The sequence below is a fragment of the Balaenoptera borealis genome (assembly GCF_965194805.1).
Source record: "Balaenoptera borealis genome assembly, chromosome: 17".
In the NCBI taxonomy this organism is placed as follows: Eukaryota; Metazoa; Chordata; class Mammalia; order Artiodactyla; family Balaenopteridae; genus Balaenoptera; species Balaenoptera borealis.
The window spans coordinates 73,306,657-73,331,368 of NC_138876.1; the positions used below are offsets into that span (position 1 = coordinate 73,306,657).

Below are 24,712 nucleotides of genomic sequence, written 5' to 3' on the forward strand. Positions count from 1 at the left end.
ATGTGAATCTCAAAGGCTGAACTGTTTTAATTAATATTTTTATATTTTGGATGCTATCCCTTTAAAGGATGTGTTCCAGAAGTTTGTATTCCCATCTGGGATCTACCAGTATTGAGCTGAACAACCTTCACCAGTTAAATGGATTTTTCTTCATTTTGACGACTGCACACGAGTGAAATATTCGCCTCCTTCACTTTTCGGAATAATATTTTGGAAAGAAATAAAAAGTGCTCTTTCTTGGAATAGCTCTGAACTTTTGTAAATCCAAGATACACACATGAGCTATTCACTACTATCACCACACACACACACACATACACACACCCACACCAACTGAACTAATTAATATATATGAGTGTTAATGTGAGTTATTAATTAATGCTACATGAATACTAAAGTGACACAACTGTACTCTTTGTTTCTGTCCATGCATCTTAGATTTACGATTTAGGACAACTGGCCTGGTCCTCTATTTTATTTTCTTTCCTTCAACTGTTGCCTAAGAGGAGAGTTTGTTTTTTTTTTTTTTTTAAATATTTATTTATTTATTTATTTATTTATTTATTTATTTATTTATGGCTGTGTTGGGTCTTCGTTTCTGTGCGAGGGCTTTCTCTGGTTGCGGCAAGTGGGGACCACTCTTCATCGCGGTGCGCGGGCCTCTCACTGTCGCGGCCTTTCTTGTTGCGGAGCACAGTCTCCAGACGCGCAGGCTCAGTAGTTGTGGCTCACGGGCCCAGTTGCTCCGCGGCATGTGGGATCTTCCCAGACCAGGGCTCGAACCCGTGTCCCCTGCTTTGGCAGGCAGATTCTCAGCCACTGCGCCACCAGGGAAGCCCGAGAGTTTGTTTTGTTCTTCATCTCTTATAACTGTTCTATCATAATGGGCACAAGACAGACTATTTTTAACTGATAAAGAGTTCACTGATTAAAATTTAATCACAAAATAGCCTAGGCCTTCTGGAAAACTCTACCCCTGATTTTCATCCTGGAGGTAAATCCCGGTGACTGCTGAGAAGGACGTCCTGTCCTCTCTGTCTGCTCCATCTCTTAGAAGTTGAAGAAAGATTCCTGTTTTGAAATATCATAAATCCTTCCTGTGTATCCCAGAACCTCCGAAAAAGAACCACAGCATTTTAAGAATCCTTTTTATAATCTGTAAAATGGAAAGAACACCAAAGGAAATGTCATGAAAAGGGTAGAGGATGAAGGCAATGCTTGTGGGGCATAGAAGAGCTGAGTGTTTCCATAGGGATAGGGGATTATGAGTGACACAGCTGAACGTAAAAGGGGGTAGGTGGTCACTTAACTAGGCTCTCCTTATTCACCCTTCCTGAAAAAGCAAACAAATAAACAAACACACAAACACTAGTTCTGGAAAGAAAATGGCAAAAATGTAATATGGTATAAAAAACACTGCATCAGCCAGTGTATCATGTGGCCTTGGTGCTGGTCTTGGCTCTATTGCCAAAGATCTACTTCAGTTCAGGAAAAATTGCTTTATTTCACCAGCACATTGTCTTTGACCTGCAGAGTGAGATGGTTGGCTTCAGTAAGTTCTCAAGCTCCTTCTATTTCCATGATTCTGTAACAATATTTTTATTTTTCAGAGACTATCTAACCTGTTAATAAATCCTTACATATTTGCTATTGCAAACCATTCCAGAAATTATGAAAAACAATAGTAGCAAAGTTGCCTACCATGCTAAATTAGGCAGAGTTTCCTAAAATTCTTATATAAGAGAAGTGGTGAGATAAACCAGTAGCTTGGTAACTCTTTAATTTTTGTGTTTAAAATATTCTAGAATTGAAATAAGTAGTTCTCAGCTGTTAATAGCTATGGGCAGTATATAACATGATTTCCTATGAATACTATCTAGGGAAGAACAAATGAAAGAGATCCCACGGAAGTGATAAGTGATAGGCTGGCAGCTTTTTAAAAGCTACTACATACGTTATTCTAAGTCTTTTCTCTAGAAGCCAATCAAATGAGGACTATTTGGGAACACTGGCATTAGCTTACTAGACGATGGCATTTGCATCTTGAATTATTCTATTAGATTCTAACCTTGGCACCATATAACCCTTTTGCTGAAATATTTATAATTGCCTAGTAACATGGGAAATAAACAATTTATTCCTATTATCTGTGTGCATGTTTTGATACAGAAGAAGCAAACTGTGAATGACTAGATACTAATAAGATCATGGAATGTCCCCAGCTTGTCATAATGGCTAGTAACAAATATTTGCATCAAGCTTTGGTTATCCAAATATTCCTTGTGAAAAGTGGCTGAGTGGGTTTGATGTCTCTAACCTTGCAGAATCATTTTATTCTATTGTTTCTGTGATGGATATTCAGGGTAATGCAGTCCAAAGCCTTCAGGCAATGCATGAATTGAATATTTGCTATTTGTGTAGCGTGTGGTTTCTAAAGCGTCTAATTTGGGAGTGATTTAGTAAATACAATCATCAAGAATGTGGTGATGTTTTCCCTTTGGTTTTGCATAGGGGGATTTTGAGAAAGTCTCCCCCCAACCATAATTTATAAGCAAATGTGGGAAATAGCCTAACTTAATGCTGGTAAGAAGAAATGTATATATATTTTTGGCAGTTGGTGACCGAGTTTTAGGGAAAGAAATGATTTCAACTAACTGCCTGGGTCCACATTATAGAATAGCCACATTTTTATGTTATAACTTTTGTGTTACCTGACAGAAAAGCTCTCACATTATTATACAAGAGTGTAACACTAAATGACTTTGATTAAAAAGATCATCTTTGTAGGACACACATATATTGTCATGGACATTATCTGCAAACCTGAGCATAACATCAAAAGGAAAAGGCCTCGCTGCAAGTCAGAACTGTTTTAATTTAATGAACTAATATTAAAAAGATTCACATAGTATATCTTTCACCATCTTTCAGCTGGAAAGCATTCATTAAGGAAAATCTATGCTAATGTTAGCAGCATAAGCAGAATTCCAAATAAGGAAGAACACAATGAACATCCTGAAAAGCCCTGTGGTCTCCTTAAAGGATTTACTGCTCAGCTCATGCTTGTGGCAGCCGCCGCCCCGTCACAGCCCCCCAGCGCCTCACCCACGTTGCTGCAGTGCTGATGGGGGCTCCCGAGACAAGTTGCTCCTGGCTACCATCAGCACTGATAGTGAGGGGACACTGACTGCTTCGGAAAAGTTTCCAATCAGCTCCAGTTTGGTGGTTTCAAAGCTTGACCTATTTTAGTCTTGACTTCTTTCTTATTCCCTTGAGAAAAATGTATCTTTGCATGATCAGAAAAAAAAAAGCCAAAATGAGTTCCAAATCTCTTTAGATAGTAAACAGCATTGGATCAGCTAAATACAAAGAGATACAAAAGAAGCGAGGGATTATATTTCTCTTTCCACTATCCATGGAGTAGGGTGGTGTGTCCTAAGAGATACTGTTTGGAAAAGTTCTTCAAACTTTAAAGATACCAACTAAGTGACCTTGAGCAAATCACCTCTTCCACTTCTGGGTCTTGGTTACCTCACATACAGAATATGGAATTAGACTAAATTCTTCTTGCTCTGAAAATAACCTATCCAAAGTTTTTAGAACTTTGCCTGATAATGTTTGGTGTTATTGGAAATCTGAAGTGGTGGGGTGGGCAGGGGGTGTGTGTGGGGTGATAGATAGGAGGGAAGCTTTGCCAGAATGTGCAGAAAATTCTGGAGCCCTGCACATAGTAGAAGTGGTTCTTGAAGTTGGCTTTTAACCCTTAATGGTTAGGATATAGAATAATGTATTAACAAGAATTTTCACAGCAATTTTCTTCCAATGGAATTTGTAGATTTCTCCATCTAAGTAAAATAAAGCAAGAGGAAATTAAAAAGGATTTAAATGTTCCACATATTTACCTTTCAAAATATCCAAACTTACACAAAAGAAATTGGCCCAGGGGAATACTCAATGGATTTGTTGGCTCCCTGGACAGACAGCATCCTATATACATGGACATTTAACTAATTTAAGTCAGTAGATAAAATGTTCATAATTTTATGTAGATAAATCTAATATTTCTAAGTTTGAGGTGCTTTTTTTTTAACTCATCGCCCACAGTGCTTCGCAAAATACGTTAGTTCTTTCGTATTCTAAACTTCTATGGTCAAAAATAACAATTGAGCCCAACAATAAATGATATTTTTAACAACCCATTTTCCTGGAATGGGGGGGAGGGGCAAAAGGTAATAAAAGATTACATCTTAGAATGATTTTACTTTACAATTAAAGTTATTTTTAGTATGACCTTTAATCTAGTTTTTATTCTGAGTTGAATTTAAACCCTAAATAAGGGATTATTCATAGAGACAAAGCAATCATATGACTTACAGTTATTACATTTAAAATTTCATAACTGTATGTTCTGCAATAAATAGGTGTTTGAAAATAAAATGTTGTGAAAATGTTTTAGACACACACATCAGGAACTGGACACTCAGGGCTCTATCCCCTTCAAAAAGTCATCTTAAACCAGTGAGTGGGCATTGATCAAAATATTACTAAAAGCGAATTTTGGAATTATTTTTCACAACCTGTGACATGTTCTTCAAATTATAGACTACCATCAAAGATTGAGCACCTTTTTTCTCTGAGGATTATTTTGGTTTGAGAAAGAATGGTAATTCATTCAAAGCAAGTCTAATCCATAAACCAAACATTCCAAACTGGGTAATACCATTTTCGGGGTCTAAAATTGTGATACCTACGTAATAAGACTGACTCTCTTGTGTGACTAATGGAAGAAATGACCAAATAAAGAACTCTGTACACAAAACCCAGTGAGGTGGGACGAAGTGCAAATGCTCACTCTTTACAAATGACAGTCCTGGGAGAAAATAGTTAACTGGCTGGAACCCAAGCTACAGAATATACTGTCACTCCAGTTTCTAACTTCTCTGCTCATAATTTTTTTCTCTTTCAAGATATAAATGCAGTGAAAGTCATACAAAGTGTTGCCGTAAAGTAATGAGTAGATACATTTAAAAGTAGCAAATTAATATGTGCATAACCAAATGAGTATTGGCCTTTAAATGAGCCATCTTGGAGCCATACATTCTATTGTCTTTGTTCATAACTTGTTTTGAAACTCATCTTTTAGAACTATCTTCTGAATATGTTCATGACTCACGCAAGACTGGTCACTGATTATATCACCCAGCCTCTTAAAATCTTTCTTTTCTTCTTCTTCTTCATGACCTAAAACAAGCTAGATCACCTATCTGTCCGCCAGTATTGGCACTGAATGATATTACAAATCCTCTCAATACACAATAATTTGACCTCACTGCAGATTTACAAGCAGGATGCCCACCAAGAATGTAATTTTAAAGAGAAGAATGACCACACAAATGGAATAAATACAGGCTCCTGATGTGATGCCTCTAAATTAAAAGACTTATTTGAAAATGTAAGTTTGAGGTTTTTCTGTTAGATTGCTTTTATTGCTTTATACTCGGGCCTCTATGTTTTATATAATTTTGGTGCCCCAAGTTAGGAAACAATTACATGGTGCTTGAATGGGATCTGCCAGTGGAACTGATTGTAGTATCTTAGAAGGAAGTAACTAAGTGAAAACAAGTATATACTGAGTGTTTTAAGAGGGTCGAATATATTTTACTAGACTAAGATATGAATTTTTAATTCACACATACTTTCCCTTAGAAAGACAAAGATTATAATTTCAAGGAATTAGCCTCATGTGAAAACACTAGCGTTTCAAAGATTTCTATCACATATCCTGTGTGAGATATGGAGGGGAAAAGGAAAGTGGAGACATTTCTCGAAATGTTCTAAATCCATGAGGTATAGAAGGTAATTAAATTATCCACACAAAAAAGTTAACTTCCTGGTACAAAATAAATTGGAAAAGGACAATCTCTCTTTACACCCCCAAGGAAAACAGGAAGGAACATCTTTAGTTTTCACTTTCCTTCAAATTTAGTAGGGCTCATTCTTCAATTTGATGATTTCATGGGAAAAAAATGGAAACTATTACTTTTTTCATTCACTGAAGAATGACCACTTTTGTTACTTTACAAAATGAGAGTTGCAATAAAACAGATACTCAAGCTTAAACCCTTTCTTTGTGTTTGGGCTCATAATTCTTTCTCTGCTTTGCATGTCTGGAACTCACATGATATCAGGAATATCCTAATTTTAAATAAATTAATACATTACATAATCTTCTTAACAAGCAGAGATTAGATTACTTTTTTCATATTAAAATAAACCAGCAAAACTGAGAGGGCACATCTTAGGACATATTCATTTTTATAAAATCATTTAAATCAACTTAATTCCCCTTTGCAAGCATGGATATATCGAACTGTATTTCTAAATATATCCTGTGCACTTTGCTTTGAAAATAAACTCCAATGAGAAAGAGCACAATTAATACCTCACTTAGATTTAAACATGCAAATACCATGTATTTTGGCTCTCTGAAGTAATGGAGCCAGGATCATTTTATAGTTGAAACATGTGAGAAACATTTGACACTTGTAATCAAGGCTTCAAAGATGCCTGCATGCGTTATTTTAAATACTTTCTGCATCTGTGATCATTTCTACTTCTCCTTAGGCATGAAGCTTTCCTACCCATCATCCCTCTCTCAACACACACACACACACACACACACACACACACACACACACACACACACACAATACATCCCCCAAACTAAGATGATCAATTAAGCAAAATAACTGTTCAATTAAACAAAAATTCAATCAAATTGTTAAATTGATCATTACATTTATTTTAAGATATTCCACCGTATCTTTAGCCTCAAGTCATTTCAGTTAATTAGAATGATCAGTGAAAGAGGAGAAAAAAATATTTGCCCATATGTATAAATACCATCTAATAAAGACGGGATTTTGTTGGTCTTTTGGCAAGATGTTTCCTAAATATCTCCGAAACCATATTGATATAAATGGGCCATTGCTTTCTTCCGGAGAATTTTTTATAGTGAGAAAGTGGGCAAGGAAAGAAGATCTTTATGTACGTGAAACATTCGTAAGTATTTAAAAATGGACACCTTGTCTACACACCTGATTGCACATTTTCCTCATTATTTCATTTAGCAGTTCCTGTGACTTTGATTCTCTACAACATTTTAAGGTGAATGTACATACATTACACACACACAAATATCACCTCAGCATACAAAACAACAAGGTTATCTGAAACGAATATGGAATTCATAGTTATGTATCCTTTTTAAATGACATTTGCAAATGGTCACACTGCACATCTGTGGTTTGCTCCAAATAAATGTAAGATTATAGCATTACCTTTTAAACCTGCAGATTCTTCTTTCTGTAAGCTTTAGCTCCAGCGAATCTCAGCTCTTCTTATTACAGGCCTTCTCACATGCCCCCAAGTGAGGAGCGCCTTGCAAGCTTTTTGGCAAGATGTGTTGTTTAAGCTGAGCTATTTATCTGATAAACATTTTCACTATAACTCAGTGTTTTTAATTGTTCCCCTTTGTCTTAAATAACTGACAAAATTCTAAACTGTAAAAGTAAAAGGAAGAAAAAAAAAGAACCCGGGGTAATTATTATCTTCACAAAAGTATCTACCATAATATTGTTCAAATAACAACTGTCCTTCCTTATTTCCTTAAAAGTGATTTACCTAACATTTTCATATGATTGACTATCATAGAATCTTTACAATTTTGTTTACAAAGGGCTTGCAGTGATGTGGGAAAATTCTAATAACATACTTTGGAATAAAAGTATAAGATACTAAGTTAGGTAAAATGTATTATATTAAATTTATATAAAAAGCAAAATCCTAGAAAAAAAAAGACTGGAAGGAAATATTCCAAAATATTTCCAGTAGTTGCCTATGGTTGTTAGGATCGTAGATGATGTGTTTTCTTATTACACATTTTTTTTCTATTTTTTTCAGATTTAACACAGTGGGTTAAAAAATGGAAAAAATAATTACAAAGATGTTTTTCTTTGAACAAAAGGGATTCTGTGAAAACTTTTAAAGTGTTACCTCTCTGGTATAAGGCAAGAAAGACATAAATGATTTTTAAAGATATAAAACCTTTAAAATTTTTTTCTTAACAGATTCAAACAATGATTTTAGTAGAGACTAGATAATTTATGTGATTTAGAGTCTCTGAGAGTAAATTCCAAATTGTAAGAGAAATTGTATTGACCAAATACTACCTATATGGAGTGTATTGATACTTAAAAATTCTTCCTGTTTGACAATACATTTATTCTCAGGTGATAGTTCTGATTCTTTCACGTGGATTTTTAGAGTAGCATTTAACTAAAAATATTTTTTATTTGTGCTACAAATAAAAAATTGTACATAAAGCTAAAGGTAATTTTAATAATACGAAAGTCCTTTTTAGATATATATTTAAAAGATTCTTAGTTGGCCAGCAGAATTCTCTCTTCTTCTTATTATATTCTACAGTTTTCTAATTGCAAGGTATCATTCATATATTTGGTAAACAAGTAATTTAAGGGATTTTTTTCCCAAGTAGAGATAATAATATTTTGGATTTACTGTGATTAGCAACCCTTTTGATATTATTTTCGTTAGAAGAAATCAAGGTTTTACACCAATTAAATTATTTACAGAAAAAAAATCTGCTTTATAAATCATTCTCACACATGCTTCTTGATTCTTTTATGTAGATTAAAACAGAATTTGTAAAGCATATTAAGTATTGATTATATTGTCTAAAGGTATACATGATAATTAAAAATTCTTTTCCCAAATTGTATGCAGAAAGCAGACAAAATGTAGGTAAAGAAACGGCAAGTAAAAATGGTCTGCGGTCCAGTTGTGCATGTATACACAGCAATTTGAAAATACTAATTTTGTTCCATTGCATGGTAAAGAATTATTTCTTTCTCCTTCTTTGCCTAAAGGTCATCTATAATTGAGGACACGGTAGGAAGGGTCCAGAGGCTGAGTGTGGCTTTGATCTAGATGTCCAGCCTTTCTCAGTGCAGATCATTCTGTGGAGAAAGGTAGGAGTCACATCAATGAATTGGTTGCTTTCCTAAAGGTTATCAAGGCCCCCTTTTCCCTTCTCTCCTGCCGCCTCTCCGACACCACACCCTTTGTGAGCACTCCTGTATTTCTGCAGCAGTTTGACTTTGTCTGGCAGAAATTGTACTCAGGTATAATACTAAGCCTTAAACCTGTTCATCTTTATTTGTACCTGGTTACCCTGATTTTACTCTGAGATTCATAGCATGTGTTTTCATCTCTGACCAACTGTATCAAATCATTTAAAAATATATATAGCACGTGTTATTTGATTTTGGATAAGCAGAATATTCTCATTTTCAAAAAAAGGATCAGAATACCATTTGTTATATAAATCACTTCATATGATGCTTTCCTTCAAGTATTAGGGTAATAATATTGATACTATGGATTTTCTTTTGAAATAAAAAGAACAGCACTAAATGCTCCAAATTAGAATGAATCCTGGAAAAGGTAAAAAAAAAAAAAGTATATATATATAGAGAGAGAGAGAGAGAGAGAGAGAGAGAGAACCTAGGTCCATTTATGGAGTTCTTTGGAAATACTTTTATCATGTTTTTACTTTTATTACAAATATTAATAAAAACATGAAGAAAGATTAAAATCCTTCTAAATAGCCTTTTACCAATTATTTAGACCACGTTGTACAATTTGAAAACTTGGCAGTAATTTTATCAAACATCTTATAAATCACCGTCAGAGTTCTGTTAAACAGTCATTTTGAATTACACTATAGCCAGTTATTTTTATAATCAAATATTTCATCAATTATCAAATGCATTAATCTTTTATCCCATTTAGATAAAAATAAGTCAGCTATTTCCAAAAACAGTGCTTCTTGTAATTACTTTTGTAGGGCTAATTTATGTTCACATCATTTTGTACTTTTTTCTGTCAAACAAAAGTATTTTTTGCTGAAGAGATAATATAGCTTTAATTTCAATCCCCATACTATTTAACTGAATAAATATTTATATTTACAAAAATACTTTGAATACCGTTCTAACCTTAAAGACGTGATGATGACAGCTATACACTTGTTTCCAAGTAATGTCTTAGAGTTATAGGGAAAATTCTTTTGGAGAAGAAGAAATCCTATGACAAGTTTACAGATACTTTCACGTCTTTCTTATGTCATCTGTCTTCTTGAGAACTTTAATATAGATAGACTAAATATTGCATTTAAAATAACTGTAGAATTTTTGTGGTATAAAATGAGTATTTACTATTGCATGTTAAAATAAAAATATATAATTTTAATGTCACATACCTTTTGTTTGGAATAATTCCATTTCATTTAATGCATTAATTCTGCGGGTATGTTTTAATAATTACATACCTCTAATTGCCATATGTACTATGTATGTGGTTAAGGTAAAATACAATTCGAGAATATGGTGAATGCATTTGGTTCGTAGACATAATTTTTGCAGTATTTACTACCAATTTGAATATTCTTTGTGTTATATTTAATGCTATGAACACTTGTGGTAGCATCACAAAACATCAGAATAAGTTTTTATCTTCAATCAGTTATGTAAAAGTAGATCTCAGGGTACACAGGAAATAATTACATTTATAAATGACTATTTGCACATTATTATATTTATATATAATTTTTTCCTAACATTTTGAATAACAAATTCTTTTAACTTTAAAAAATCTGTCAACATAAAAACATCTATTCACTTTTTTAATCATGGCAGGACTATTTTCTAGGGAACTCTATCTCAAAATTTAACAAATATTGCTATTGAATAATATTATATTTAATAATTGAGAATAAATTTTTATTTTGAAAAATTCCTACGTTTTTCTGTTCTCTAATAAAATATTAGTTCATTTTTATGGCACAATTATTAATCACTTTTGCCCATGTAGCCTGGTTGTATATTATATTACACAGTCTTAACACTTGCTTTCCTGAGAAAATTCAATTCTAATGCTAACAAATAGAAAAAGCCTTTGCATGTGATATTTTATCCCCAAGAAAAATAATTCTTGGTTTTCTCTGAATATCATTTATAAGGCAAAAGACAGTTATTTTTTCCAAACGTGATCGGTAAGTGTCCATTTTCATATCATTTTTAGTAAAAGAAGCAATCTCATTTAGGAGGAAGGCCATTTAAATGTAAGTGTGTCCTAGTATGAAAATAAGCTTGTCACACTCCTCTCTAATAGTGAAGGATTTCAGTTTCCCTTTACACAGACATTTGCACCTAGTATTTTCCAATTCTGTAATGCAAACATTCACAGAGAGGTTAAATACAGTGTTGGCTTTGCAATATGTATGCAGAAGAGCAGCATGCATTTTGCACAGGCTTCCTTGAATTTAACCCTGGGTCAGCAGACATGTTTAAATGTGGACTTGAACATAAACGGTGCCTACCAAAAAAGAGTCAAGTGGGAAGTTTTTATAAAATGTCACAATTGATGTAAGAACTAGATCTCGAAGGGAAAAGACAAAAGGTGGGAAAGATGTTCCAAAATCACTTGGTTGAACATATATTTCATCCTTTTAATTTGATTACTGTACCAAATCACAAGGAGCCAAGTTGGAGTTACAGCTATCCACTAACATTTTCTTTTCTACATTCCTGGTATGTTCCCTCACTTTCCAACTCTTCTATTTCCAGGCAGTTGTACCATATGAAACTGAAAGCAATTGTTCCGATTCATGGTTTAGGAGGAGTAGCTGATTAATCCCATGTTAGCAGTCTTGACCCTACGTGGAAAATAGAACCTTAGACGGCCCACTCAACAATATATCAGGAAGCAGAGTTGTGTGGCTTGCCTTGCTCTTAAATGTAATGAAAGTTTAGGGCAATGTGGAACAGTGATGTGAGGCCCCATCCTCCCTTTTAACCTATGTTTCAAAAGAACATTCTGGTGTGGGGTGAGAATGCAGTGGGGAGAGAAGATGACCAATTAAGATTTTCTGGGACAAAAATCTTAGTTTTCCAAATATTTTATTTGAGTCCTCTATGAAATGCTTTAAAACATTTTTTTTTTCTTAAGCGTAATTACTGTTTTAAAAAAATAATAACTGGTTTTATGTGTTTATCTTAACCCTTTAAAATTTCAATCTTGGCCTTTTTTTTCTCCTCTTTGATGTCTGTAGAATGCTCCTCCACCTTTTATGCAGAGATCTAATTGTACTTATTATAAAATAATTGCAAATAACTCCAAATTTCAGAATCATGTGTAATAAGACACACTCAATTTTAAAGAAAAATGTACATGTTATATTTTAAAAACACAAAAGACAAGCTTTGAGGAATCCACTTAGTCCTAAATATCGATAATTTTCACAAAAGCCTTAAACTGAGCATGTATTTCTACTATAAATTAGGAGAAAACCTTCGTATTTTGTAAAATGTTCTCAGAGCTTACAATTAAAATAAAGGGATAAAGTGGAATTACATCTTTTTCAAAGAGGACCACAGGCACAAAGGCACGAATGTGTGAATTTTATTTACAACTCTAAAGCAGATTGAAATGCCAAAGCAACTTGAAAATCTGTCAAATAATGCTAAATCTTAAACACAGGGTGCTGTAAATGGTGGTCACAGAGTCCAAGTTGGATTTCAGTATTGGAAGCCATGCATAACTATTAGTAAAAGAAAAGAAAAACACACACACACACAACTACCTAGCATAACTGGACAAAGCTGAAACGTGCTGAAATCTCCCCGTGCAAACTGCATAATAGCACTTGCAGTGGCCCCTTTCTGTCACCCACCGTAACCATCAAGCCTGATTCTGCTGCAGTCAGGTGCACGGCCGCAGAGCTCTGACGGTTGGCTGCAGAGAATTCCGAGGAAAGACACATTTGTGCAATTTTTCCTTGGACAATAATCAACAGTACTTTTTGATACATTTAGATTTTTCCTAAATCAACTGGAAACAAAGTGTGCAGGATTTTCTTCTGCCTTCTCCTGAAGTGAAGGTTTTATTTTGACTGAATCCTTCACTAAGAACGTGCAGCCTTTTGATCAAGTATCATTTGCATTTCTGTATGGGGCCGGGTTTTATGTTCTTTTCATACATACTGTCTACTACGTGTATCATGTTGGTTCGTGCTAGTCACCATTTAAAACACTAGGTACCAAGTGTCGCCTTGTGAACAGAATCCATATGTATAAGCAGAAGACAATAGGATACTGCAATTTAAAATTCAAAATTAATAGGTCTTTTGAATGGAACATATTTTTACTATGGGTATTTTAAATATATGCTCAGATACAAAATGCGATATTTTGGTTTTTAAATGCTGCATCTTCAGATTAGCCCTGTCTCTTAAATTTTTTTTAAAAAAGGAAAAACAAACAAGTGAAATGCTTCTCAAGGCTTTTCTTCAGAGCCAAGCACTCTGCATGTTCCGTCAAGGTGGGTAGCATTAAAAAATAATAATAAAACAAACTCTACGCTACATTATGTAGCCCAAAGAGTTCTTCAACAAGAGGCTCTGGTTTTACAAAAAGTTGTCTTTGGGAGGATCAGCAAGCACACTGCTTTGTGTACAAAAATGGAAAGAATTTGTAAGGACACGTATATGTGTGTGTGAAATAATCTTTATCTGCATCATTTTTTTTAAAAGGTCAACAATTTTTTTTTCCTTGCTTCACAGAGAAATGTTCTTTTACCATCCTTATCTCAAAAAGCTGGTAAAAAACCATTTTTCCCCTTTTCTCCAATTTTGAAGGCATCCTTTCATAAAGAAATGACCAGACCCTGTCTGCTTCATTTATCCATGTGTGGCTATTAAAACTGCCTAGATCTCAAACACACACAAACACCTTGTCAATAAAGTAGTAAATTAAGCGACCGGCATTTAAAAAAAAAAAAAAAAAAAACCTTCCGGTAAATTTTCTCATTAGCAGACAAATATTTTGCGCCCAAAATAGTTGTCTCAGGCTTAGAGCTTTAACATTTGACAAAATTTTAATAAGACAGGCTCTGAGTTTAGCAAAAAGTGTATTATAACAGACATGGAGTAGTCATTCATTTTATCATTTTTAAGAAAAGTATTTCAGTTTAACACAGTTTTTCTTAAAAGAACAACAGCTTTATTTACTAGGTTTCAGATAGCACATTTTTTTGAAAAATATGATTCAAGTTTGCGTTTGAAGCATTGTGATAGCGTTCATCAAAAATAAAGCTAAGCAGAATACAAATTACGTATCTCTCAATCAGAGAGCGTTGAGGCTCTAATGTCAGGAATATATTATTGGAGGAAAGCCTTTTAGTGTCTTCACTAATCGGATGGTTCTTTCTGCTTTTCCTCACCTACTGAGCAAGGCAGCATGTAGTAGTATCTATGAAGATGCTTGATGTTTCTTAGATAATGTGGTTTGGAAGATGCTGTTTGCAAGCTTATTTGCTTCTGGGTTGTGTTCATAAAGCAGGAGAATATAATTCATTTCTGCATATCTGCTAGACTGGACAAATCAAGGTGACAATCCGTGGTTAGCTCTGTCAGGCCCTTTGTCCCACTGCTGCTGTGAATGGAAGTACAATGGGAGCAAAGTGGAATATATAACAGTCCAGCTGCCTTGTTGTGACAGCCCGGTCCCACCATTGCTGTGTGTCAGCTCATGTTTGTGTACCGGTAGCCAATCCATAAGATGACAATGCAAATTGTGTGAAAAGTCTTCTAGAAGATAACAAATCATGTTGGGGGTCGAGGTACGCGAGGAGAGGGAAAGGGGAGGTTGGACACATGTCTTAGAAAAATAATGATCCGTAAAAGGTTATATTTTTGGTACAGTGATTCCATTCAAATGCAGGGCCCTCGTCGCCATTCTGGCATGTGTTTCAAAGACGCAGGTAGGCGCTTATCCTTAAATTTATCATACCATTTCTGTATGCAAGTTTCTGCATTAATGTTACTTTTAGGGCTATTTATATTTCATTTACGCATGCAATTAATCATCTTTACTGTGTCGATGCTCCTGGCGTCAGCAGTGTGACTTAATTAAATTTGAAATTATAGTACAGTAAATACAGGCTTCCAACTAGCCGGTCCAAATTAAATGCTGTGGTCTATTTCTTACCCATGGTGTTTTCCAATTTAAGTGTTCGTTTGAAAGGTTACATTTCAGGCGGAAATCGTGTTTCTTTTTCAAAAACTTAACTGTTGCTATACTAGAATAGCTCTCTTTCAGTGAGTATTCCTATCTATTATCTCTATTCGCAGTATATAAGTACAATGCCATCTGTATTGATTACCTTACCTTTGCTATTTATCTGATTGGATAACTAATATTCTTTAAGGGACGTTTTTATCCCCTTCATACATTTCCCTCTGATACGTCAGCCCTGAGCTGCCTTAAAAAGGTCTCTCCTCCATTTTGTTTCAGGCTGGAAATCAAGCAATTAGCCCACAGAATGGCTCTGCTCTATATACTGGCTCTCAGATGGGTAGTTTTACCTGTTTGAAAGCCCAGGCAGAATGGTTTACTGTTGATCTGGTTAAACTGGCCTCTGAAGAATATTCTTACGGTGTCAAAGAAACGACTCTCGCTTAGCAGAAACCTTAGGAGCTCGAGATCTCTGTGGTGTTATCAGTAGAGAATTATCCTCTGTGCAAGACTTGCACACCCCTGCTCTTCTTACTTGATAGCGTGAACAATTAAACTATTTATTCAAAAATTCCACTGTAAAGCACCAGGCTCTAAAACACTGCTCACTTAATTTCTTTAAATGTGTATATGTTACGTATTACAGCCTTCTTCAGATAGTTCATAATATATCTAGCAAGGTATCTGACCAGAAACGTAGCCACACTCCTACCATGTATACAACACAGGGTTTGAATACTAGGAAATTTGTCATCCGTAAAGTGCAGCACAGGACTTGTGTGTAAAAAGCACAAGCTCTTTTTCTTTTTCTTTTCTTTCTTTCTTTTTTTTTTTCTTTTTTTTTTTTTTTAATGCAGTGCTGCCTTGTCTGCACTTTTTGAAATTGCATATTTATCAGTTCATGAATTATTTATGAGATTGGAAAAGGTTGGGGGGGCAAAGCACTGAGAGGAAGAGGAAGAAGAACATACAAAAAATATACGCTTGAAATACTTGGGATGGGAGATGCTTTTTATGTGAATGCCAGCAATTCTGCTCAAGAATAGCTGTATTTTGATTTTTTGGTGTATGTTTGGATTCAGCATTATATATTTTGGTATTTAAACGTTGTTTTGCTGTGCTGTCTACTTGCTTTCTGAGGAAATTAGGAAGAGCATAGTTTGTTTAAAATTAGGTGAAATGGGGATGAAAATGAACAGAGCACTTCAAACACTTCTAAAGTGTAGAGTATTTAATAAATTTTAATCTTTTGTCTGTCAGCCTCTATTGTTATCAAGCAAGAGCTGACAGATTGAGGATTAATGAAATGTTTCATAAATTAGAAATGAAACTATCAGTAGAATGTCCAAAGTAGGACTCAAACATTGTTCAAGCAAGAGCTTTGGGCCAGTAGAATAGCCCATTCTTAAATCCAATCCCTTTCAATCTCGTGGGGGAAAAAATAAACCTCCCATATCCACTGGATGAGAACATATATTCAGCTTCTTTCCTTAAAGAAATCTATGTTTTCTACTTGTTTTTGGCAGAATGATATTTTTCACTTATCTTTCTCAAAAACAAACTAAAAACACAAGAAAGAGGAAAACAACCTCAAAAGTGACTTTAAAACCAAGAAACTCAATGCTAAGAATTTCATTAGTGAGTATAAACATGTTAACGGGTAGAATGACACCAAATATAACGTAGGATCCTAAATCTTCTATTCACCGAGCGCTTCACTGGGGTACGTGTGTGGAAGGAGGGCTTATGGGACGAGAAGGAGTGGATGTATTTAGGACCCTGCTGTAACTTCTGAATATATTCCACAATATAACATCAGGATGGGTCACTAAATCCCCCAACCTAACCCTCCCTGTTAAAAATAAATAAATAAAAAGATGAATTTTCTGACAATAAATTCTAAAAATGGTATTTTCTTAATCCCCACAGAATTTCCTATATAAAGTGCGCAATAGGAAACATGTTGGCCGAAAATAAATGAGGGACATATGATGTGTTGAGCCTTGAAAATGTGCTACACTAAAAAGAATATTTTGAGTGTGCAATACATGACCCAACTCTCCATTTTTGGTTCAGAAGATCCAGATTTAGGTATTAACAGTTTAAAGTTGTAACTGATCTTTTAACTCTTCTTCTTGCTGTTCTATTCATTTGGATTTATTAACTTTTCTTCATGGTCGTTCTGAACACTAACCTGAAGTACCGTTTTTCTTATCGGCCAGAGATACAGAATTTGAAAGTGGGCTGGTAGAGTGTATAAAAATGTTTAGCCTAATCACTCCCTAATGACAGCGACTTATGTCCTTAGTGCAGTCGATTTGTTTCCTGGGTTTTAAAAGTAGATTATTTCCATGGTGCAGGCTTAGTGTAAGCTGTTGAGAAAACCACAAGCACTGCACTTCAGCCTGGGTTTGGGACATTCGCCAACGGTAATCTGATTAAAAGGGCATTTTTTACAACATTGTGCTGCTTTGAAAATTCTGCGCCACCCGACAGAGTAGGGGTCACAAAATTGCGTTTTGAAGACTAACTAGTTTTCTTGAGCAAAATTAAAAGCCTGATGATTCTCTTCAACCTAAGTACAACGGAGAAGCAAAACGTCCTTATAACACATCTGTCACCTACCACAAGTCCTTTCGTGATCTGTTTAAGCAGCTGTTCAAGCTTGTTTTGCTTTGAGCCACATGAACTTATGACATAGGTGTACCGCTCGTTAGCCTGGTTCCATGGAGAAGTATGAAAACAGTAAGTTTCCAGCTCTGGTTTTGTTATTGTGTGACTTGCCTTGCTGTGTGCACCAAGAACCGTTAACAGTTATGGTTGGTTACCTAAGAAGTCAGCAGCTGTAAGTTGTTAAAAGGTAATTATCATATCTCAAATCTGGGGTGTCTTTTAAAAGATGGAATATAATACTAATTAAATATGTCATGTTTGCACACATTGGAATGTACTCAGAGAAACTTTCTTGCATCACTTATTGAAGTATTTTCATATTTTTTCCATGGGCTCTCAGTAGGCAAGTAAAGATAGATAACTAAATCTGTTCCCATTTTCCTAACATCCCTAGAGTAGGATGGATAGTAAATTCATGTGAGAATCCATCCATTTAAATAACCATAGGTCTGTTTGCACCCAAAATTTGTATACACTGCTGATAGGTGAACACTTGGTTTCTGTTGCTTTTTCAGACTTTGCTGGTGGATTCTGTTAACACTTTGTCTTTGTTGGAAGGACATTTCCTCCCTTTCCCCCATCAAATTAAGGATTTTCAAAATAACTGAAACGTCGTCATGAGATACTATGACACAGTTCTGAAAAGAAATATAAAATATATTTTAATGCCATGTACGATTTGTTCCGCAAATGTGCCAGGTATTGTGTTAGTGCTGTACACGAACCTGTCCCTTCCCATGAGCTGATCATAATCTACAGCAGGAGAGATAGTATGATACAAAGGGGTAAGTGTTACACTTAATCCAGAAGCCAATTGCCGAGGGACCAGAGAGTAGGGAACAGTATTACTCTTGAAAGAGACTGGCATCCGTGAACTATAGGTTAAAAAAAAAAAAAAAAGTATTCCTTCTAACAGTGGAATGTTTTATAATCCCCAGGTTTACCTGTCACAATAAAAACTAGTGTCAATGAAAGGACGTAGCCATTTTCGTGTATATACCTCACAACATTCAGGTCTCATTACTGCCTGGCAAAAGCTTTGCTACGTTTTTGTGGTACCCTACAACATGTTGAATTCTTCTACATTGTGTGTTTCTAAATTCTCTGGGCTATATTTTTAGGGAAATAAATCCCTGAGCGCGTCGTTCTCAGTCAATATCAAAAATGGTGGCATTTCTTAAAATACACTTTCTAACTTTTGGTAATGCGGAGGGAATGTGCTGAAAACAACTCGAGTCAAAATAGAAACCCAGAGATACTGCCGATTGAATTAGGCCTTTCCCCGCGACAAACATCTATTGCATTTCTTTGTTAGAGATGACCGTTTTTCTTCTGAGCCATCTTTACCTTCCCGGGAACATTGCTCTAGGATTGCACAGGAGTGTGTGATATGGTAGAGAGGGGTCAATGACAAAACATGGGCTTTCCAAAGAAACTCTTTGCAATCAGTAGGTCATGTTTCAGGAAAGCACTGCTGTCACTTCAGAGCAAAATTCCCATCTGTGCCAGTGGGGTTGTCCTGATGGATGCAGAGAGCGTTTTATGGTCTTTCTTCCCCCTGCAGAATAGAAAGGGTAATTTCACTCAGGCACATTAATATGAATGGCTTGGAGTTATATGATTGAAGATTTTTTAATACTAGCACCCATGTCAGCATGTAGGGTAGAAACAGTGCCCCAGGGTGCCAGTGAGCCGAAGTACATACGCCTGTGACCAGAGAGACAAAGTGAAATGATTTTATTCTGGAGAGGTATAGGTAAGGGTGAAGAGGTATTTTCCTGCTTTCTCTGTATTTGGCGTGTTATTTTAGAAGCAGTCCTTTGAAAACCTTCTAGGGAAAATTGGCCATGAGAAACCATAACTCTACATATCTGCCCGTATAACCCTTTTGTAGCACCAGTAATGTTTCTTAACCAATTTTACCCTTTGAAATTCAAGGGTAGATTTAGTTTTTTAATTTAGGTTTTGGATATCTCTTTAAGATTTTTGAATTTTGTGGCACTAAAAATGAGATATTCATGTCAGGGAGATGTCCTGCTGTTCCATGAAAGGGAGGGGGACACTATTTTAAAAAAAAAAATCTTGATAATCAAGGCCACCTGTGATCCTGGGCTGCTTTCTGGAGCACAAAGGCACTGAGGAAAGCTGTTCCCCGAACCAAAGCGAAATTTCTGTGATCCACAAGACACTTCAACCTCTTCCCACTAAGAAAAAAAGAAAATCATGCTACAGCAGGATCAGCTGCTCTCTGTTCCTTCCTTTAAAAAAAAAAAAAAAAAAAAATCGAGTTGGTTGCTATTTAGCACAAAGCCCTGTGACCTTAGTACTGGGGCTGCTTTGAAACACCGAGCTATTTAATGATGCAAATTACAAACAGAGGGAAAACATCAGAAGAGTCTGTCTGGAAATTAGCTTGTTGGACTGAAAATTAGCTAGCTTAATCGAACTTGCAGGACTCAGATTTTCTCTGCAGAAGCCTGGCTTGGCGCTTCGGTCCATTTGCATTATCTCACTATCCAGTGGAACCCTTGGAATTGTTGGAAATTAGAGACAGGAAAATCTATCTTCTATTTGCATGGTTGAAATGACCAAATTGACCTCTTGGATTTTTAGGAAGGGTCTTAAGTTTTCCAAAGAAACATTACATTAGATACTTGCAAAAAGTCAACCTAGAAAAATCCAATTAAATTATAACTATATTTTAACAGTTCCTAAAATGCTGAGTCGAATTATCCGTTCATCCTTAAGAACTAGGATGAATCATATATGTGTTGATACATAATTACATTTTTCTTTGGTTTTAGGACATGGTATTGTAACAACAGGACCCAATTCATGCAGAGAGAATCCTTGTAAACATTGAATCTAGTCAGAGACTTCAAAGTCATGCTTAAGACATAGGGCTACATTTGAGGCTTATGAATAATTCTGAAGGTCAAATAATTGTACCATGTAGAGATAACAGCATCAGGTCATCAAGATCTATATTAAAACATCAGTTTTTAAATTAAGGGAAGAACTCAACAACTTTAAAGCCATATTTTTATTTTCTAAGAGCTATGAACGGGACTGTGTGATGATTTCTCTGAATAGTTTCAGAAATATTTGTGCTTTCACATTTTTTTTGATAGATGGGATAACTATACTTGTTTTTTATTATAAAACCAAGGGAGCAAAAATCCTAAACCATTTACCGAGCAGATCTTCTGCTTTATGTCCAGCCTAACAATCAAACATCTCTGTCTGACAGGGGAAAATAACATATATAAGTGATGACACCCAATACAGTATATCCCTAAATTAAAAGAATTCTGTAAATGTTAAAAGTATAATTAGTTATAAAGTAGCCTCATATCCTAACATTTTTAAAAAGTTTAATTTGAGAAATGTAGTAGTTCAGAATAGAGTTGGAAGCAATATAACAGCACAGAGACAGTGGAGAGAAATTCACTGCTACTATTTGGATATCATAGTACAATAATATTGATGACCTTAGGCAGAATTCAGCAAAGTAAGATGATAAACATTTTTATCATTTTTTTATTTTTTAAAAAGTAAAATATGTCATAAATTTGTTATTTGTAAACTTTAAATTTTAAAGAAAATCTCTGGTAATAGTTTCTGAATTTCTATTGAGACTACTGACAGTTCATAAATATGTCAAATTTAGTTATTAGGAACATTTCTAACTTTTTACAAGAACTTTCTAACTTTTTACAAGATGGTAACTTATTATCTTTGCAACTATTTTAGAACAACTGAGGAAACTCAGTGTCTGTTAAATTTTTTAAGTTGAATGTTTTTCAGTGATGAAGTAGCCTATAGACTTCCACAAAATGCCAGTATCAATAGCACCAGGTAGCCAACTTATTTAATTGTGATATTCAAGTCCATCGTAGCTAAAGTAATGACAATTCTATTATTAAGCATTTGCAAACTAAACAATAGATGTTATTGGTTAACATTTTTACAAGTGTTGAATAAAATGCATTAACTATCATTAAATGCTTATAAAATCATATTTTACAAATTAATGCACAAATCTTATTTGCAAAAAAATGATGCTATCAACATCTTCAGTCTGTGTTTAAATAGCACGTACGATTTTTGGTTATTTCTTTACCTTGGTGTCTTTAAACTGATAGACAAGAGAGCAATGGTCCTCCAAGAAAATTGACTGTGAAACTGTCTTACTAAGTCTCTGGATTTCTGTGATGTACACAATCCACTGTTTGTTGATTGCGTACATCAGTGCTTTCTGGTTTCATTCTCTTATAACTATGATAAAGGCCCAATTTAAAAAAAAACCAGTTATTTAAACAAGATAATTCTTTTGATCACTGTGAAAATACATTCAGGAGATGATAAGGTGTTTTCTTTTTCATTACCATTCAGGGTCACTTTTCGTAGTGCTACTCAAATTTAGGGGCTTGGTTCTAAACGACTTTCATTTTGTAATCTGAACAACTGTCCGAAAATATTTCACCTCTAGAGGGAAATTACCCAAGATTCCCTCTCTTCCTCTTCCCCACTGCCTACCGTTTGCTTTACCTCTCCAGTTCTCTGAATAGGTGAATACTACATTGTCACCTGACTCACAGTTTAAATGTCTTGCCCTCATCTAAGTAGTGTAATACATCAGCCTTAGGTTTTATCATCCCTGGGGAATCCTAAGGTTGATGGCATGGTGCTCATGCCAACAGAGGGACTCTGAAACACCAAGCCATCATCTTTATTCTATGAGGCGTGGTTCCCACTGTGAAATTCACATTGGTTCATATATTTTTGTTATTATTATAGGTGGCTGGCCTTGATTCTTCTTACACATTTGGTGACAGAGACTGTCCCCACCCCATGACTTAAAAGTATCGAAGATGGAACACTTGTTTAGTGACTAAGCTAATTCTGAAGCCTAATGTGTTTACACAAAGAATGGACTATAATAGTATACCTGTAAGTACACATTATGATACATATGAATATATGTTGTAAAATATAGCAAATACAATACACATTATGATATGTGTAGACTGTATTCATAGATATGCACATATACCACTCTAGGTGGCAAATAAATTTATTTAGTGTGTGTTATTTCAAAAAAAAAAAAGACCTGTGTGCATTAAAAACTGCAAATGGTTTCTAGGCAGAGCATACATGTTACAGTGGGGGGGGGGGATTTTGCCATAAAAGACCATAATAGTGGTTAGCTTTTAACGTTCACGTTGATAGATTCTGAGTGAATCATCCCTAGAAAGTGGGAGATGGAGGAGGAGGGTCAGGACGCCCTCGTGTCCTTCTGTGCAGAGAAGCCGGCTTCCCTAGGTAGGGATGTGGGGCGGTTCCCAGAAACTGCATCTCGGCAGCACCAGCACATCCATCCTGAGCCCAGGCTGTGGACGGCTCCTCCGTGGAGAAGGAGCTTAGGAACGCGGTTCTTCTTTTCCACCCCACCCCCCAACTCCATCCCCTGGCTCCGTTTAGCAATCTGAGCTCTGCATGTGAGCTGCGATGTGATGTCTGACATTCTTGCAGCAGAGCCTGCGGGAAGAAACAATATTGGTGTCTGCGGGACAGGAGGGCACAGGAAGACCCGAGGGAGAGATGGGTGGCAGGGAGCTCGGGCAGGCGGGGACCTGGGGTGCAGAGGGGTCTTATCTCTTCCCACGAGATCTCCCTTTATCTCAAGGCCGAGAATAGAACCTCCTATTAATACAAGCACATCCTATTTAAACACATTGCTTTCCTCCACCGGCTAGGGCTATGGACTTCAGGTACAGTGGCTTCACTTACCATCGCCTTAGGTGGATTTCAAAGGCCAGGAGCCCACCAACATTTTTCTCTTTTTTCCCCTTACAGATTGCTTTTTTCTAGGAAGCTTCCACATGTTTACTTATTCTACCACCACCAACAGGTCATTTGTGTTTCTGGCACACTCTGGTCATGACATAAGAGTAAATATTGTTAACAACAGGAATAGGAATTCGGAATTACCTTACCTGCATGTAAAATTAATGCTTTCCTTTCTGCAGGAACCGTGAAAGCTTGAGAGGCTTATATAAAACGTGCTACACAATTGTCAGAAGAAGCATTACTGCGGTGAGCATACTCTTCATTTTACAAAGTAAACATTCAAGAGGTAATTAGCAAAGAAAATACTGCTTATTTAAAGGTACAGAGATGACACTTTAGTTACATTAAGTCTGTATATTCTAAACTTTTAACTTTACATCATGTGATTTCCCGAGGAATAGCTCTCACTTAGCATTTTCTCAGCGCGGGCATCACTCAGACTTATTCAGTGGCAGAAACTGTGCTGAGTGTACACTTACACCCTTCATGAAAAGATCTGATAGGAGGCAGACAGCCAGAGAGAACTTCAAGGATTTGGCAAAGGCAAGGACATCTCTTAACCTATCCCAAATTCTCATTTTTGAACATGTAAAATTTCAGGCATTTAAAAAAATAAGTTTAATTATGTGGAGCTCAGTACTTTCTTCACAGTACTGGTACTAGAAATAGTTTAAGAACAAACTGTTCTAGGTTTTATTTTTACTGGATCTGTAGGTAAGACTGCCAAAACTGTCACTTAAAAAATGTTGTTTGCAACCAGATTTTGGAGTCCTCGTTTCTGGTTCAGAACTTTGAAAATAGCAGCCAAATGTTTGGATACTTGTTCAGTGATGCAGATAAAAATTCCGGGATGGTCCAAGGCATTCCTATCTCTAAATGGAAAACAATAATAGCAATAGTAAAAGGAAGGAGAAAGGCAGGAAGGAGGGTAAAAATTCAACCTAATGAGAGAAGTTACAAACACTGTGCTTTGACCTACTTTGGAACTTTCCCTTTCTACCAGACTATATTCTCAAAGACAAAGTCAGCTT

General features: G+C 35.6%; 1 long non-coding RNA gene across 1 annotated transcript; it reads left to right on the plus strand.

The window, feature by feature from the left end:
• The first annotated feature begins 516 nt into the window (after nt 1–516).
• LOC309615371 lies at nt 517–24,223 on the plus strand. The gene is made up of 2 exons (XR_014236778.1): nt 517–22,781; nt 23,861–24,223. It is a non-coding gene; the product is annotated as an uncharacterized lncRNA (long non-coding RNA).
• Nucleotides 24,224–24,712: the final 489 nt, after the last annotated feature.